The sequence below is a fragment of the Sinohyriopsis cumingii genome, chromosome 1, assembly GCF_028554795.1.
Source record: "Sinohyriopsis cumingii isolate HCF-2022 chromosome 1, ASM2855479v2, whole genome shotgun sequence".
In the NCBI taxonomy this organism is placed as follows: Eukaryota; Metazoa; Mollusca; class Bivalvia; order Unionida; family Unionidae; genus Sinohyriopsis; species Sinohyriopsis cumingii.
Window position 1 is genome coordinate 176,012,885 of NC_142961.1, and position 19,340 is coordinate 176,032,224.

Below are 19,340 nucleotides of genomic sequence, written 5' to 3' on the forward strand. Positions count from 1 at the left end.
TCTTGGAGCTGAACTGAACTCCACGATGGCGAATTATCTCCTTTGCATGATATTAACATCCGTAGCACATTCCAGAATGTGATACACATTTACAGATATGTCATACTCATTTTCAAATTTAGTGATATCATCAATTATTCATTGATGATCTGTCAACTGACTATCTGTCTCCAAATGGTACTTGAATGGTTTATCTGTATAATAACATGGTGTGTTTAAAATTGACAAAAATATATTTAAAGAAATATCTGCATCCTTGGTTTTCATTTTCACGCCGGCTTTGCGCATTTGAATCAAATATATTTACGTCTGTGCATAGCATACGTAAGATGGTCTTAAGCTTCTGAATTTAAAATTAATTAATACACTGAAATTGATCAAAGATGTGAAAAATAGAAGGAAATATATTTTTTTGCTGTGTGATATGGCAACTGACTGTTCATACTACGATAATCTCAGAGAAGCAACATTAAATACATTTATATCTGTCAATGGAATAAATACATTTATATCTGTCAATGGAATAAATACATTTATATCTGTCAATGGAATAAATACATTTATATCTGTCAATGGAATAAATACATTTATATCTATCAATGGAATAAATACATGAATCAGTTATTTTGGTGCATCGTTTAATTATTAATGGAAACGGCTCATGGATATCGAAACTTCTCACATTTAACTGATAATAATCGACGAACAGAATTTTTGAGGAATGCCTGAAAACAACAATCATGAAACTTCTACATTCAAATAAAAACTTTAAACTTCAATACATAAAAATTAGTGGTCTAAGTACTTGATTTATATTCAGGGTAATAAAATTCATTTTGTTTTCAGCTTAAAATATTTTATACATATCTTTGCCACAAATAAGTTCCTCAGTAAAATGGAAAACATTTCATACATATCTTTGCCACAAATAAGTTCCTCAGTAAAATGGAAAACATTTTATACATATCTTTGCCACAAATAAGTTCCTCAGCAAAATGGAAAACATTTTATACATATCTTTGCCACAAATAAGTTCCTCGGTAAAATGGAAAACATCTATCTTAAAGTATACAGTCTTTAGAAAGAAAAAAACCTGATTCTTTACAACATAGATAGTAGTCTGGAGCTTGGAACATTACACTTCAATTAATAAATTATGTACCGGACAACTAAACATTTTAAAGAAGATAACCATTCTACTGGATGGAAAATAAAACGTAGAATACTATCAAATTTTAGATTCACGCATTGGATAATAAATGGATTTGACTTTTGTCTTCCATTAATGATTCACAAACATCAATGTATGTACTATAGTTAACAACAAATTATTTATTTTTATGTTGATATCCTGTATTTAATCTGCTGCTAATTGACAGATTAAAACTCTTCGTGCGAGGCTACGTTATTAGGTGCAGACCAGTGGTTACCTTGTTTAACGGCAGGAAGATGGAATAAAAGGTATTCATTATATGCTCATTTTTCCCCCCGTTAACTTTACATTGTCAGAATCGTGCAGTATTACCCAATATTGAATTCCCGCGCCAATACACATATAGCATTCACGTGCATAAAGGAACTACCTTCTTTTGTAAACAAACAATGGACGCAGACGCCATCACTTTTAATTTGTAAACAAATCATGTACACTCGCGTAAGAGGCGAATTACGTTGTGGTTGTTTAAATTTGTTTCTGAATGAAATAAAACAGATGTTTCGTGGACTGCCACATACTAGCTAATTTGGAATATTCCGCGTTCACACAATATTTCGGATTTAGGCTAGCACAGTATACAACAGACGCAAGAAAAGGTCCTTGCAAATAACATACAAGTGGCAAGTCATATACTGTCTTCTTAAGCTGGTGATAAGAATGGCAAAACAAATTAATATACTTACAGTTTTACATCCTGAATTTCCTCAAAAGGTACTTTTTTTTAGTTCTGCAAATCCTAATTACATGACCCATGTTATAGGTTCTCAATCTTGATTACACATTTCGAAATTGTACTGTAATTTCGATGATAAGTGCAATTACATCCTCCTTACTGCACTCAGAATGAAATAAGCATTAAATTCCATAGGTCTTTTTGATGATTGCAATTGAAAGACTTCATATTTTTCCCCACATTATGATTTCAAACATTCAAAGACAGAAACAGAAACACATTTGCAGATGTCAACACGCTTCTCCCTAGCTTCTTCAATCCCATGTAATACATGTGATATTGTCACATACAAATACAGTCCATGATCACGAAATTTCGTAGAATCGAAGAAGAAAAAAAATACAAAAATCTATTCTTTACAGATCAAATGGAAAAGTTGTTGCAATGCACATTCATTCACAATATGATTTCATATTTCAATTTTAACTACACACGCCATTTTCTTTAGAAAGTTATTTCGAGCGCGCGACCAAAGTCAAATTTATCTGAGTGGAGTTATGTGCGCAGTAATAATGTTGTTGTTGTGTAATGATGAATATACGCTTGTGTATTTAGTTTGGAATAAGGCATACATTCATTTACGTTTTTTCTTGTAGTGTATTTTGTTAATATAATTAAGCCTTAGGTAGAATAAAAAATGAGCATATAATAAAAAGGCTACTGCATTTGTATTGGAAAATATGAACTCGCTTTTTCATATGGATTAACTGCATTCCCTAGGTCGTGCAGTATTTCATCACAAAACTCGTTCATATTTTCCCATACAAATGCAGCAACCTATATTTATCAAGGCTGGAACAAATTACGCGGCTTGTATACCAAACTAATGCAGAAATTGCTTTTATTTCAAATATATTAACATTAAGTTATATCGGAAATTAATGGGGGGGGGGTGTCCTCCAAATAGCCCTAAACTATTTTCACTGTCATTAGTTGAATTATGACAAGTTACAATACGATAGAATATTTTCGAGTAGTTTAAAACAGACCCAAGTCAAAATACAAAGAATTATGGAAAGCAAGCTTCATGAAGCCTTGCAGATGCATAGCATCAACTACTATAGTGATAATTTGTCACAAGTTTATTACCTCCATCAAAAAGTTTAAGTTCGAATAAACCCTCTATGGGCCATGCTTTATTTTACCACCAATATCCATTTGTACAACTCGCATAGTTAACAACTTCCTGAGATGTATGGCACTGACCCTGGGCGCATATATTGTTTATGTCACCAAATGAATCGCATTGTTATTTTTAGTAACACTTTGTATCAGAATGTAACAGCATTGAGCTGCAGGGCGTCATGGCGTTTTTCCAGCTCCTAAATTAATTACGCCATTGTGCATATATCATCACAATGAATGTAAATAATGTGCTCACATTTCTTATTTCATTTCGGATCTTTGTCATATCTTTCCTTTATGTACTCTTATCGCTAGATCTAACGTGAAAATTATTAATGCATTAACTTCAATGCCACGTAGAATCTAACAATTATCTTATAATATGTTGCAATGTGCTTTTTAAATGTCTTCAGTTCTAATTGACAACTCTCTGTGTCAAAGTATTAGTTGGATTGCACAGGTTATCTCCCCTAGTCTACTGTTTGAGAATGAGCTATTCGTTCCATAGTAATATATCTTAACTTTAATACTAAAATGGTATTTTGTATTTTTATATTAAAATTAAGAACTGTCCGAAGAACGTTGTCTCTCAGAATGAACCATCTTCATAATGCAGTTTGTAAAATAGAATTATGATGCATTTTTGCTACCCCCTTGTTTGGAGTCAGCAGCATACAGATCAGCCTGTATAGCTATGGTGTTAGTATGCCATAAGTTCTTGTACTACACTAAAGCGTCCTCCTTGTCATTACCAGGGATGATCTTTTTTTTTAAATGGATTTATTTTGTTTGTTAACAAGATTATACTTTTCCTCCAACTTCAAGTGCCATTGTATCACACTTTTGCGACATCCGTCTTAACGTTCTTTTCACTTGTTACACCCTTGGTATGAGAATTATTTTCAAGTTGATTTTTTTAAAAATTATCTGTCTTGTGCTGTTAGAATTATATTCCGCATTGTTTATATAATTTCTTTGCATAAGGGGAGGTAATATCTGCTGATGATCTGTCTAGACTCACGTATGGCATTTGGTTTCAGATCCCTACATTAATTAATGTTCCATGTGACAAGATGTGCAAATCAAAATCAACCTCTTATCTGCCATAAACACTTTTTAATATATGGTTCAAGAAAACAACACTAAGAAAATTTTAGGTATCCAAAATACCATCCTCATACTAGAAATTGATGAAAATATGTGGTTATGTAATTTCATGTCTCTTAAACATTATCCTCACAGGGAGAGATTTTTATGCATTCAAATCGGAATAATTAACATAGGAAATTAAGAAAAACACGAGACAAACTATTAACATTTCTGTATTTATTCAGTTATCAACAGCTGTCTTTACTTAAGGTATGGGGGTGTTGTACTAGCACCAATGGCGGCTTTCATGAAAACGTACAAATATGTTGTTTCTGAGAAGAAAGAAATTGCAAGCACAACCGAAAATGGATCTAGAAGCTAAACCGACGATGGATACTCCACCATAACTGACAACCGATGCGCCAATACAACGACTACGCAGCGGGAATGACAGGCTCAGGTAACAAACGTCACCAAGGATAAATACCCATATAGACTTACTGATTGTAAAAGACTTGCCGAGCGCCAATCTGATAATAAAAAGTAGAGCCTGACGGCAAGCACGCCGCTCACACTATCCATCGTATCGACTCGACAAGCTTAACTGCTCAAGATTAACTGCAGTAGATGGATGCGATGTCATTTTATGTTCTCTGTGCCGTGCTTTGGTAGGCTGTATTCTTTACAACGCAGCTGGGACCAAGCCGCGTTAACACAAGTGAGAGCTGGTGTAACGAGCCGCCATCACATGTAAGGAAAGCCATGTTTGGGGGCTGGTCGAAAAGACAAACACCAAAATTCTACTTTGGTGTCAACGTTAAACATACTATACAGTTTTATATATGCTAAAAAGATATCTTTCCAAACTTATTCAAGCATTTATTCACTATTTTAATAAAATATGTTTCAAATAGGAATACTTTCTTTGTGTTTCTAAGAACAGCAATTCAACTTTTGATTTTAGGCTTAATAGTAATCATTCTTCTGATTAAGGTTATCAATAATGAATCTGCCATCATACTGATTGCAACCACTTTAAGGCCACCCATCATGATAATCCTTAATAATTACCTTTCTTTAAATTTTGTCTCTTGTCCCAATATAAACAAGCTGACCGACAAGAGACTATAGTTCTTGGAGTACACTATCAGGTTAATTTAGTATACTCATTAACAGTAATATTAATAATGCCAAAGTTTAATAACTGTGATGTTACTCAGATGGGTAAGTGGTCACCCGGGTAACTGCTGGATAAGTGCTCTGATTGATGCGTGCAGCAGGAATCTTTCTGAGTTCCCTGATTTTGTTTTTATAGTTTAACAAAGAGTGAATACGGTGTCATCTGCCTACTTCGAGACAAGATCTTCTTTATAATTTATTTTTATTTCTTCCATGGAATTTCTGTTCTGGGTTATATCTATACACACATACATGTAATCATTCAGTCTGCAACCCATCGAAAAATCAAAACAAAATCTTTATTGTCCGTTTATAATAATCCTTGACTGAATATAGTTTTTCAAATTAGTTTAATCCAATTTATAAAGTCCCTTCATATGAAAATTACATTCAAATACTTTCTCATTCATGCGAAAGCAAAACAAAACAATCAAATGCGTTGTTACGGTCATTTAAGTCAAGAAGTCTAATATGTTATAATTTGTTATTAACATTGTTAGAGCTACTTCATTATTTATCTTTCCTTGATTAAACTAATTTGATCATGCTTAATATTGGATCATTATTATTATTTGCTGGAAGAACATGATTTTGTCTATTGGCAATTAATGTAATCCAATATGGCAGCCACGGATGCGATCTTCAAAATCTTTTTAGCACTACTAGTTGTATATAATGCTTTGGGGCATAAGAGGAACGCCATGTTTAAAAGGATCTGTGGATTACAGGTCATAAGGGGAACCCTATCTTGAAAAGGATCGGTGGATTATGGGACATATAGGGAACACAGTGTATAAAAGAGCCTTTGGGACATCCGTGGCTGCCATATCGGATTACAGAGTGGTACCATTTTCATTTAGGAACACTTTAGATGTCATACAAAATCTTTCAGTAAAAGCCCCATGATCAATTCATGCAGAGCAGTGGTAACAAGATTTTCAACACGGCCCCAATGGCAGCAATATTGGTCTCAGATTTACACTTATTATTTGTAACCAACCAGACAATGCAAAAAGTCTCTTTCTGAAAACGCCACGACGAAAATACATCTGTTCAAGATGAGTTGTGATAAGATTATTAAGGTACCCTCCGCCCACCCAGCCCGGGTGACAACATTGTATGTTAGATCAGTACTGGTTTCAGTTAGGACCTAGTAGATAGTACACGAAAGTTGTTTAGTAAAGTAGCCATGCCCATCCCTTCAAGAGGAACAGCAATAACAAGATGTTTCAAGATGGCCTGAGAGGCAGCTATACTGAATGTCGAAGGAACACCATTTTTACTTAAGATCAGTCCGACGTCATATGAAGTCTTCCAATAAAACCCCATCTATTCGTCAGTGTAGTGATGACAAGATTTTCAAGACGACCGTTTTAGTTGCCATATTGGGTGTCCAAGGTACACCATTTTTATTTTGGGACTAACTGCATTTGGGATAAATGTGTATGTACAGTTTCATGGCAATCATTCCAATAGTTCAGGAGTAGCAAGCTTGTGCTAACGATAGACGATGGGTGACATGCCATCAGTAGTATAATAAAAGCTTTTGGTTACTAATCTAGGCCAAATTCTTCTAACCCACCCCTCGCAGATGACTTTACAAGTTCAAATCACCGTCGAAAATTACATCCACTGTCAGTCGATCTAACAATTACATGTATGTCGGCTAATTCCGCGACCTCATCACCAGGTTCAGAATGAAACAAGATTATGTAATAATGAATATTCAACGCAAATGCCAAAAGACGGTTAAGTACTCTTTTGGATAGACATTTAGTCCTCCTTCGAACTGGACATCACTTCCGGCGACTAGTGATACCGAAACAGTATATATGAAACTTTCTTTAGTATTATCTTCTGTAATACGTGTTATTAACGTATAATGCAAGGAATGATTTATCACTATTATTATTGCACCCTACATGTCGATAAGAAAATATATACGATCCAAAATTAGGTTCCTTTAAGATCTGAGGATTCGGTGTATCAAAACCCTCCCAAACATTAGTGAAAAGTCGATTTTGTACTTTATTGTCATCATATTCTTCAGACCGTTCTTTGGTTAATGTTCAACTAAATGCGCCCCATGACGTTATAACGCGCGGTGATGAGAGAAATTTTGTAATCTTCGCATCCACATGTTGTTAAGTCGCAACCTCGGAAATATCAAGGTATCATTAGATTAAAAGCCACCAACACGCTAAATTCTTTGATTATCCATATTTAGTTGACCTCGGCCAAGGTTCTCACAACAGCACCTCACAGCTTCAAAATATCATCTTGAATGACCACATTAAAGGAAACAGTCTCCGCTTGGGTAGTACTTGTCAATCAGCATTTCTTTGAGATTTTAAGCAAAATGCTGCTTTTAAACTGTTGCATATAAATTTCTTCAGCCGAGAGAGATTACTGACCAATGTGTGAATTTACGTCAGATGAGCCCCTAGTAGGCCAATCAAGACTAGAAGTTACTTCGGACCTAATTACCTCTCAAAGATTTATATGCAACTCATAATTATAATTGACAGCAAGCATATATTGTCATATTGACTTTCATTTTCATGCAAACAATCCCAAGTTTACTAAATTATTAATGAAACATAGCTCTAATGATAATTTCATTATATGGCTCACATGGGTTACACATGTATGGCTTCAGGTTTTGAAATCATAATTAAGTAGCACAATAATATGGGTTTCTTTGGTTACTGATCTAGGTTTCAGCCGTCTGCTTCACATTGCCTTCCTATCTTATGGGACACCAAATGTTTTTACGATGTTCTTACGATTCTATGATCTTAAATTAAGTAACAGAAAAGTGCAAAAACAAACAAGTGTTGTAATACTCAACAAGTAATGTATTTCACCAGAAAAAAAATGACCATTTAAAATAATCTTACAGTATTGTGAATTAAATCCCAAATATTCGAAAAATATTTCCATCACAAGTCCCAATGTATAAAGTTCCAATTGAATTTCAGTGGTATTCCAAATAAGTTCCAATGTTGAATGTGTGGATGTGCAAGTAGTCTTTGAATGTGACAATGTGCCAGTGTCCTTGTCTGAATTCACTATCATTCGAAATTGTTGATTTATTAATTCCAGGGAGTAATAATTTCAATTAAAACAATCCACCCAAAAAAAAATGAACACAACAATGAGACTGATTTTGCCTCAGATATTAAGGTAAGAATTAATAATTCAAATAAACACACTGATATAAAAAGCTATGACACAATAATAGAGCCAGGATGCAGGTCAGTTTCTCTCTAAGACATTAAAAGTTGTCAACATCTTCAGTAATTTCCAAGTGGAAACATGATGTCCTAGAATAACATTCAAATAAACATGTTTACCTCCATTAATAATGATCTGAATATTTAATTCACAATCACAGAGAACATTTTAGCTGTGCATTCTGTTCTTTGCAAAATACTTGTCCCTGGTCAGGTACACTATGAACTTGATCTTGGACCTAGTCATGTACTGAATACAGATTTATATAAAATATTATCATTAAGAAAAAGCCAACAAACAATACTAATTAACTGTACATAACAAAAATGTTAACTTCACTCGGTGGGTTCATGTGCACTCATGAAGGCAAGTCATTGAGACAGACAACTTGAACCTATATCAGTAACTAAATTCTTACCCCAATTATCACCCTATTCCATCTTAGAAACCTCTCTGGTCTGAGAACAGTAGAGCTAAGGTACTAATCATTTAATTTTCTTTTTTGGGGGGTTGGGGAGAAAGAGAGCATCCTGTATTTTTAAAAATGTCATACCCAAATTGGTTTCAAAATATTCTTGCTCTGATATGTATATTTTCAAAAAGAATTAATGTATTCATTATGGAGGTTAAGAAAATATTTTAACTTGAGGTAAATGAAAAACCTGGTTCAAAAGAAACTCCCAGGTTCCCTCAATGCAGAAAATTAAATGGTCAGTCCCTAAAAATGGAAAGATGGTAAAACTAGGATTGGTCATTGAACAGTGAAAATATAGTTTGTTACCTGAATGAATATGATCGTGTAGTGACTCTTACATGGACTCATATATTAATGAATTTCAACCCAAGTACACACTTAAAATGAAATGTAACTTTGCCATTGGTTTAATATCAATTATTACAAAGAACTACATACATCCAATATCTAAATTTACTGCAACTAGGAACTCTCATGTATTTCAATTAATTGATTTATTATATTAATAAATAATCATTGTTGGTTAGGTATCAAAGTGTAAATTTGACCTAATCATTCACAATATTTATATAAAGTCCACAAGGCTTTGTGCATTTTGTAATTAGTAAAAATTTACATATTCATAAAATCTCAACCATGATCATTTAATGCTTATAAATTCAATTTTTATAATTTCTATAGTCAAATTAGTAAAGCTGGCAATTGGTACCCAGGTGTTTGGGTACCCAACCATTCATCATTACCTGGGTAATTAGATGAGCCACATTTGTTGTATATGTTTTCTGCCAGTGTGTGATAAGGAAGAAGTCATTTTTTTTAAGCTGGCAATCCTTTTTACCAAGCTTTGAATGTGTGTACTTTTTTAATGCCAAGTAGAGGTCTGACTCTTCCAATAAATAACTGACCTTCATCCTGTATCTTGTTCTCACACATGACAACCCTTTGATTGCACTGTAGCAAGTAACAGAGGGTGGTTATTTGATCTTGCCTCACAATTAATGTGTTCAATTGCAAGTAATGGAGGTGGTTATTCGATCTTGTATCACAATTAATGTGTTCAGTTGCAAGTAACAGAGGCTGGTTATTTGATCTTGCCTCACAATTAATGGATTCAGTATCAAGTAATAGAGGGTGGTTATTTGATCTTGCCTCACAATTAATGTGTTCAGTTGCAAGTAACAGAGGGTGATTATTTGATCTTGCCTCATAATTAATGTGTTGAGTAGCAAGTGACAGAGGGTGGTTATTTGATCTTGCCTCACAATTAATGTGTTCAGTTGCAAGTAAGAGAGGGTGATTATTTGATCTTGCCTCATAATTAATGTGTTGAGTAGCAAGTGACAGTGTGGTAATTTGATCTTGCCTCATGATTAATGTGTTCAGTTGCAATTAATAGAGGGTGTTTTTTTGATCTTGCCTCACAATGTGTTCAGTAGCAAGTAACACAATTAATGTGTTCAATTGCCCAACTTTAATATACTTCATAAACTTGTATGATCAAATTCTTACTTTAATCATTACACTTTTTCTCTCACCAAATTACCTTTTATGCTCCTGTATATGGATAATGGTCTTTTGGTTCATTAAAAAATTAAAAATTAAAAATAATAATGTTGTTTTTCTAATTTGAATTATCATCTCTTTAGTTCCACTCATACAAATTTGATATTATTTTTAAAAAACTGACTGCTGCATAAAAGTTGGATAAGAATAATTTCCTTTTTTGCTATTTTTATAACAAGTGTAAATGATCAATTTTAAAAAGAAAATGGATTTCTTCAAATTTTTACTTTACTTAACAGGTTGAATATATTGATAAGCTTACTGGTTAGCAGATGTTATGTATATTTGATTAAATTTATAATTGATTTACTTTAATTGTCTGTAAGTTTTAAAATCTTTTTATTTTTAATTCCATTACATGGCAAAATAATGTAGTTTTGTTTACTAGGAACTCAATATATTTTTCAGAAAATAGTTTGACCATGACCATTCAGTTGTAAACATCTTAAGCTGACCTGTTTCCTGACCTCGATTTCAGAAATCACTGAGACAAGTAAACATCTTAAGCTGACCTGTTTCCTGACCTCGATTTCAGAAATCACTGAGACAAGTAAACATCTTAAGCTGACCTGTTTCCTGACCTCGATTTCAGAAATCACTGAGACAAGTAAACATCTTAAGCTGACCTGTTTCCTGACCTCGATTTCAGAAATCACTGAGACAAGTAAACATCTTAAGCTGACCTGTTTCCTGACCTCGATTTCAGAAATCACTGAGACAAGTAAACAACTTTTCATTTAGATCCTATTCTTAGGGCAAAATGATTGGTTTTTTGTCAAAGTCATACTGGGACTACGTGCTTTTATAAGTTAATACTTCTCGAAGGTTCTGGAAAGTTTACCCTCATCTGGGAACTTGTTTTGCATTTTGAGTTATTGCATAATCATTGTTTATAGAGATTTTTTCAGTTGGGGCTTTGACTTTACACTGGAAAGTGACTGCTGTGTCAGTTGGAGTTATAATACAATTATTATTAAAATTATTTGGATTCTAAAAGGATAATTCTTTTTCCTGGAAATATATGAGTACTCATACAGAATTCTTGATAAAGACATTTCAATAATTCAAACACCAGATTATTATTTGTGAATAACACAGAACTGTAGACATTCCAGCACCACAAAGGATACAGTATATGTCATCGCCTTCCATCTTGGATTCTTCATCGGGACTCAAACTTGAATTCATTAGAAAATTTCATTATTAGGACTTCTAAAATTTGAAGTGTGGATTATTCTTGGATTATTTTTGGATTTGATTCTTAAAACTGTAAGTTCTTATTTTTTTTACAGTACCTGTATTTTTACAGGGAAATAAATTATGTTAAAGTTTTCAAAGCTTTTTGTTTTCACCCTTTCATGTGTTACTGTTTATTTAAGCCTAAGCAAGTAACATAAGACAGACTAGTCTGTACTTTTAAAAAAAAGGTGCCAGAAGTTTAGCAAAATGCTTTACTGTGTGTGTTCTGGATATTCCAGTTCATGGTCATTCAGCAGAAGTGAGTGCTGAACATAAATTTTCAATATATTTTGTGTTTGTATTCTGGTTTTAATCCATATGGATTTTGCCCTTTGTGACAAGAATTTTGACTAGGTGCAGAATCAGGTCAGTAGCTTTGTTGTTGTTGTTGTAGGGTTTAATGCCATTTTTCAGCACACGATAGGCTATACATGGTGGCCAGTATTAATGGTGGAGGAAGAACCAAGGAAATCCCCGGAAAGAACCACTAACCCATGAGAAGCTACTGGCAAGCTTTCTCACATACCCACATTTGCCGAATCCAAGGCTCAAACCCACGCAGACAGAGGTGAGATGGCAGTGATCCATAATGGAGAGTGCTTTAGACCTCTCTGCCACTCAGGATCCCCAGGTCAGTAGCAAAAATAAATGTTTCTTTTTCATACATACTCTAATTCAGGCATGTAATATATAGAGATGACGTTAGGTGCAGTAGTGAAATATATTGGGTACTGTGAATGTAAAAAAATGTGGGGTTAACTTCAGGTTTGGACACATTTAATAAAACTTCCCTTTGATAAGATACCCATCATTGGGATGGATTATAAATAGAAGTTTTCTAAAATTTGGACTGCTTTACAAATTAGCATATTCCATCAACTATTTGATTTGAAGTTGGATTTAGTTTTCTTTAATTAGCCTCATTATATGGTGCCAGAATACATAGAAACCATCTTCACTTGCCAGTAAGGTTGTCGATCCACTTTGTTATGACTGATGTAGGATTATGGCCAGTGAAGATGACTTCGCCCATGCAGAATCACAACACAACATCTGAGGGTCACAATGACATTTTAGAAAATTTATATGCATGTAATTATTTTTATTTTGCTTTGGAGACATTAAAATTGTTCCCAAAACAGTTGTTTCCATTACAATCCACTGCTCTCAGGTCACAACACCACAACTCTGAATAACAGCCATTTGAAACTGCAACACAAACACAATCATAATACAATGTTTGTCATGAACATTTGAGTACAAAAAGACTTTTGTGTAACATATGAATGATGATGTACATGGCTTTCATTGCCATGTACAGTATTACCTGGGGCTGTATAGTTTTAATCTTAGCCATTTCAAAATTACATCGAGTACTCTAGCCATGGATCTGACCACAACCAGGGCATGTGTGTGTGTGTGTGTGTGTGTGTGACTGACGTGCAAGCTATATTCAGATCTGCAACTTCTAGTGACTGATGCAAGGTTTGAGGAAAGATATACATCAGGTTAATGGGTTTTTTCATTAAGCATAAAGAATTATGGGAAATCTGCTGCTGAAAAAGTGCTAAATCTATATTGGGAAATAATGTAGGTCAAGAAGCAAGCAAACAAGCAGGCAAGCAAGCAAGTAATAAAGATCATAAAAGTCAGACTAGAAGGTTAGTCAGAAGTTAACATCCTCTGATTATGAGCATAAAAGAAACTCAATAAGCTGCAAGTAATTTTAAAAAATATAATCTCTCATGGGGAAGTTGAAAAACTGAAAAACAATTATTCCCGGAAAAGGTACATTTTTATTTCTGATAATCACATTTTTATAACTATCAAAAACAATAAATTGTTGTTGTTCTAGGGTTTAACGCCATTTGTCAGCACAAGATAGGCTATACATGGCGGCCAGTATAACTGGTGGAGGAAGAACCCTGGAAAACCCAAGGAAGAACCACCGACCCACGAGAAGCTACTGGCAGGCTTTCCCACGTACCCTCGCTAGCCGAGCCTTGGACTCGAACCCACGCAGACAGAGGTGAGATGGCAGTGATCCGGAACGGTGAGCGCTTTAGACCACTCGGCCACTCGGGGCCCCCAAAAACAATAAATATATATATATCAAAGGTATATATGAAAAAAGCACCTCAAAAGTAAAGGAATAAATTCTAAATACAAAACTGCCACAATTCTTATTATTGTTCCAAAATTAGAAAAGGAATTATCCTGTAAATCTTTAAGGAACTCTATATACATAATAGACAGCATTAGAAGCATTGTGTCATCCATCAAGTAAAAAGACATTCACTAAAAAGTTCCACTATCCTTTAAAACAAAACAAAACCTACAGATTTTATTTGAATCATGTCATACTTGTCTCTAGCAATTTCAGCCACTGTTTACTGATGTTGCAACTGAATAAATTCTATTCTGCATCATTCTTGTCAGATTTCAACTAACTTCCACTCTTAAAATTTGAACATGAATGTATGTGTGACACTTAGTGTGGTTTCCAGAACCGTTCTGTGTCACAACATGAATGTATGCATGACATGTAAAGTGTGGTGTTCAGGACCATCTGTGTCACATCATGAATGTATGAAAGACATGTAAGTGTGGTGTTCAGGACCATCTGTGTCACATCATGAATGTATGCATGACATGTGTGGTGTTCAGGACCATCTGTGTCACATCATGAATGTATGAAAGACATGTAAGTGTGGTGTTCAGGACCATCTGTGTCACATCATGAATGTATGCATGACAAGTGTGGTGTTCAGGACCATCTCTGTCACATCATGAATGTATGCATGACATGTGTGGTGTTCAGGACCATCTGTGTCACATCATGAATGTATGCATGACATGTGTGGCATCCAGGACATCCCATTTCACACATCTGCTCAGCAGCACCAGACTGCATCATGAATCAAGCAGTGAGAGGGGGGAAAACAAATCACAGAATGTCAAAAATAGTTCACCTGTAACAACTGGTATTGAACATGATTTAGTTTTCAAATTGTTGATATCAGTAACACAAAGCACTCACAATGAATATCTTCTTTAATCACTTTTCCCTTTGTGACACAAAACTGTTCCTCATTTCTACTTACAATGTCATTCTCTTCATCAGTTAGCTTCATCACAGAGATAAGAAATGAAAGTCCTGCTGGCTCATATTTCTTTATGAGACACAATTTCAGTTTAAAAGTGAATTCTAAGTTAAATTATTATTCCCCCGATTGTAAATGTTAATAGCTGAAAGTGGCAACATGTCTGCTGCAATCATTCATGGTGAAAACAGGGCTTGTAAAAACTGCATACCTTGAATGCACATGTTTCCATTAGGTAAGACATGTGAGTCTTTGACTACTAACACTTGTCTACCATATATTATGGTATATTTTTATGGAGAGGTTGCCACATTTTAATCCAAATGAAGTGTGTGATCCTGTCTTCTGCCACCCTGATGGGAAAGTTTCCACCTACGGATGGCATAGAATGTCAATACACATACGAAGAGGAACATAAAAAGCTCCACTACACCACTTTGTACCACAATGTCAGCATGTCTGTCAATTTGCTTCATCCTGACAACACCTGAAAAGACATAAGATTATGTGAAATAAAGAAAAGGTACAGTTAAAGTGTCCTTAGTAAAGTTCTTTGCTTCATAGGTCAATCTATTCACTGATGCCCAGTCTCATTTTGCAAGCTAATATGACAGGCTGGTAGCTAGCAAAATCTGTGTCTCCCAAGTACTTACTTATGTAGCACAGTACAAGGCAGATGGTAAATGAAGTGATAACCAGACTAATGGGTATTGTGAATCATAGTAAAAAAGTACAGAAATTCAGTTCTTTCACTAAGATGAAGGTGGCTAGATCTCTAATATCTTGTGTGCACCAGAAGTACAGCTGATGCGGTTGTCGCTGAATCACAATCAAGTCCATTTAGCCTATATTCAGTTCTTTAACCCAAAGCAAAGATCACCAATCATTCTGCTTTAAGGCCTCACATTTTGCATTACCAGACATGAAATATGACCACCAGGAAATGAAGTCAACCCAGACCAATGAAAATTCAACTTTGGTCTGGTAAAACTTGGACAAAACTACAATTCAACTCACAACCATGCCTCGAGTGGCCTAAAGTGCTCACCATTCTGGATCACTGCCATCTCACCTCTGTTTGCATGGGTTTGAGTCTCACCTTGGCTAATGTGGTTACGTGAGAAAGCTTGCCAATAGCTTCTCGTGGGTTAGTGGTTTTTCCCAGGGTTTTCCAGGGTTCTTCCTCCACCAGTTATACTAGCCACCATGTATAGTCCATCTTGTGCTGAAAATGGCATTATACCCTACAACAACAACAACAGAACTGTGCACATTGATAAAAGGCAGCTTGGATCAACTATTAAACACAAGACTGTTAAAAAACAATTCACACCAAAACAAGTAAGACCAAGTGAAGACAAAACTCAGTCCTAGTTCTGATGTTCCGTGTTGTTTAACACATCTTGACAACGCTAAACAAATCCAACCCAAGCTGACTCTGAATCATGACTTTTTCTCCATATGCCGTCTTATGTTGACATGTCCACTAAGCAGTAAGAGTTATGGCCCCTTTTTAATGATAATAAACAACGGGTCCATCTTGTCCTGAATAATCTGTCAGAACAGTCAGCTATCCAAGTGAATCATTGTAATTTATCAGCAGTTATTAAGACCTAATTTACAGATTTTGTAAACCTTTACTTCTTTGGTTTGTTAAATTTCAGGATTCTTTCATGACTGTGTAATTCTGTGGGATTTTCTTTCATGATTGCTGTAATTATGTGGGTTTCTTTCATGATTGCTGTAATTATGTGGGTTTCTTTCATGATTGTTGTAATACTGATAAGCAATCAATAAAACATTTTATTCATTTGCAAAATTTACACAAATCTGTATTTCACTTGTGTCAAACCAATGAAACTTCTGGGTTTGATTTCACTACTTTAGGAACTTTTCACAACATTACCATTAGGAAGAAATACCCACTATAGAGTTCATTATGGGAGCAAGTGTAAGAACATTACCATTAGGAAGGAATACCCATTATAGAGTTCATTATGGGAGTAGGTGAAGAACATTACCATTAGGAAGGAATATCCATTATAGAGTTCATTATGAGAACAGGTGAAGAACATTTAAAAGATAAGAGCATTGAAAATGTGATATCTGTTTGAGAAACACAAGGAGACTTCTGAAAAATGATGATGCAAAATTGGAATAAAATGATATGCAGTTCGGTGGTTGTAAATTTATCTTCCACAATGCAGTAAACATTAAAATACATGAAGCAAACTGACACCCATGTGGTCCTGACATCACTCACCTGACTTACCTCCCAAAACTTTACAGCTTATGGAATTTACTTATTTTACATGCACTATACACATTGTTTCAAAGCAATAATTTTGTATTCATGGTTTGTTGCTCATAATCAAAGGTATCCAATATCTTCATACCAAGCTACTTATGATTGGAATAGTCACTGAACTGCTATCATGCGCAGCCAATCAAATGAAAAATCACTTCTTTAGAATATATAGATCTTGCCCATAACTGTACTCGTGTGAGATTTTGATTAAAAAATGGTTTTAAGAGTGATAACAAACTCAGCCAATCAGATGCAACATCATTCCATTAAAAAACACAGATCTTACTCATTATCAGTTTCAATGATATAAGCCCATATTCCAAATCAGAGACTATATAAGCCCATATTCCAAGTCAAAGATGATATAAGCCCATATTCCAAGTCAATGATGATATGCACCCATATTCCAAGTCAGAGATGATATAAGCCCATATTCCAAGTCAGAGATGATATAAGCCCATATTCCAAGTCAGAGATGATATACACCCATATTCCAAGTCAAAGATGATATACACCCATATTCCAAGTCAAAGATGATATACACACATATTCCAAGTCAAAGATGATATACACCCATATTCCAAGTCAAAGATGATATACACCCATATTCCAAGTCAAAGATGATATACACCTATATTCCAAGTCAAAGATGATATACACCCATATTCCAAGTCAAAGATGATATACACCCATATTCCAAGTCAAAGATGATATACACCCATATTCCAAGTCAAAGATGATATACACCCATATTCCAAGTCAAAGATGATATACACCCATATTCCAAGTCAAAGATGATATACACCCATATTCCAAGTCAAAGATGATATAAGCCCATATTCCAAGTCAATGATGATATACACCCATATTCCAAGTCAAAGATGATATACACCCATATTCCAAGTCAAAGATGATATACACCCATATTCCAAGTCAAAGATGATATACACCCATATTCCAAGTCAAAGATGATATACACCCATATTCCAAGTCAAAGATGATATACACACATATTCCAAGTCAAAGATGATATAAGCCCATATTCCAAGTCAATGATGATATACACACATATTCCAAGTCAAAGATGATATACACACATATTCCAAGTCAAAGATGATATAAGCCCATATTCCAAGTCAAAGATGATATAAGCCCATATTCCAAGTCAAAGATGATATAAGCCCATATTCCAAGTCAAAGATAATATACACCCATATTCCAAGTCAAAGATGATATACACCCATATTCCAAGTCAAAGATGATATAAGCCCATATTCCAAGTCAAAGATGATATACACCCATATTCCAAGTCAAAGATGATATACACCCATATTCCAAGTCAAAGATGATATACACACATATTCCAAGTCAAAGATGATATACACACATATTCCAAGTCAAAGATGATATAAGCCCATATTCCAAGTCAAAGATGATATACACACATATTCCAAGTCAAAGATGATATAAGCCCATATTCCAAGTCAAAGATGATATAAGCCCATATTCCAAGTCAGAGATGATATACACCCATATTCCAAGTCAAAGATGATATACACCCATATTCCAAGTCAAAGATGATATACACCCATATTCCAAGTCAAAGATGATATAAGCCCATATTCCAAGTCAAAGATGATATACACCCATATTCCAAGTCAAAGATGATATACACCCATATTCCAAGTCAAAGATGATATACACCCATATTCCAAGTCAAAGATGATATACACACATATTCCAAGTCAAAGATGATATAAGCCCATATTCCAAGTCAAAGATGATATACACACATATTCCAAGTCAAAGATGATATAAGCCCATATTCCAAGTCAATGATGATATACACCCATATTCCAAGTCAAAGATGATATACACCCATATTCCAAGTCAAAGATGATATACACCCATATTCCAAGTCAAAGATGATATACACCCATATTCCAAGTCAAAGATGATATACACCCATATTCCAAGTCAAAGATGATATAAGCCCATATTCCAAGTCAAAGATGATATAAGCCCATATTCCAAGTCAAAGATGATATAAGCCCATATTCCAAGTCAAAGAT

At 34.6% G+C, this 19,340-nt stretch overlaps 1 long non-coding RNA gene across 4 annotated transcripts in view; it reads right to left on the reverse strand.

Moving 5' to 3' along the window:
* The window catches only part of LOC149808434 (uncharacterized), a 51,854-nt gene that overhangs the window by 18,761 nt on the left and 13,753 nt on the right, over positions 1–19,340 (reverse strand). For 3 of the 4 annotated variants that reach the window (XR_016424995.1, XR_016424997.1, XR_016424998.1), the window contains one exon: positions 13,630–15,447. The exons of the other annotated variant lie outside the window; for it this stretch is intronic. This is a non-coding gene — a long non-coding RNA (uncharacterized LOC149808434). Of the gene's footprint in view, positions 1–13,629; positions 15,448–19,340 lie in introns of those variants that run through there. 4 annotated transcript variants of the gene reach the window in all.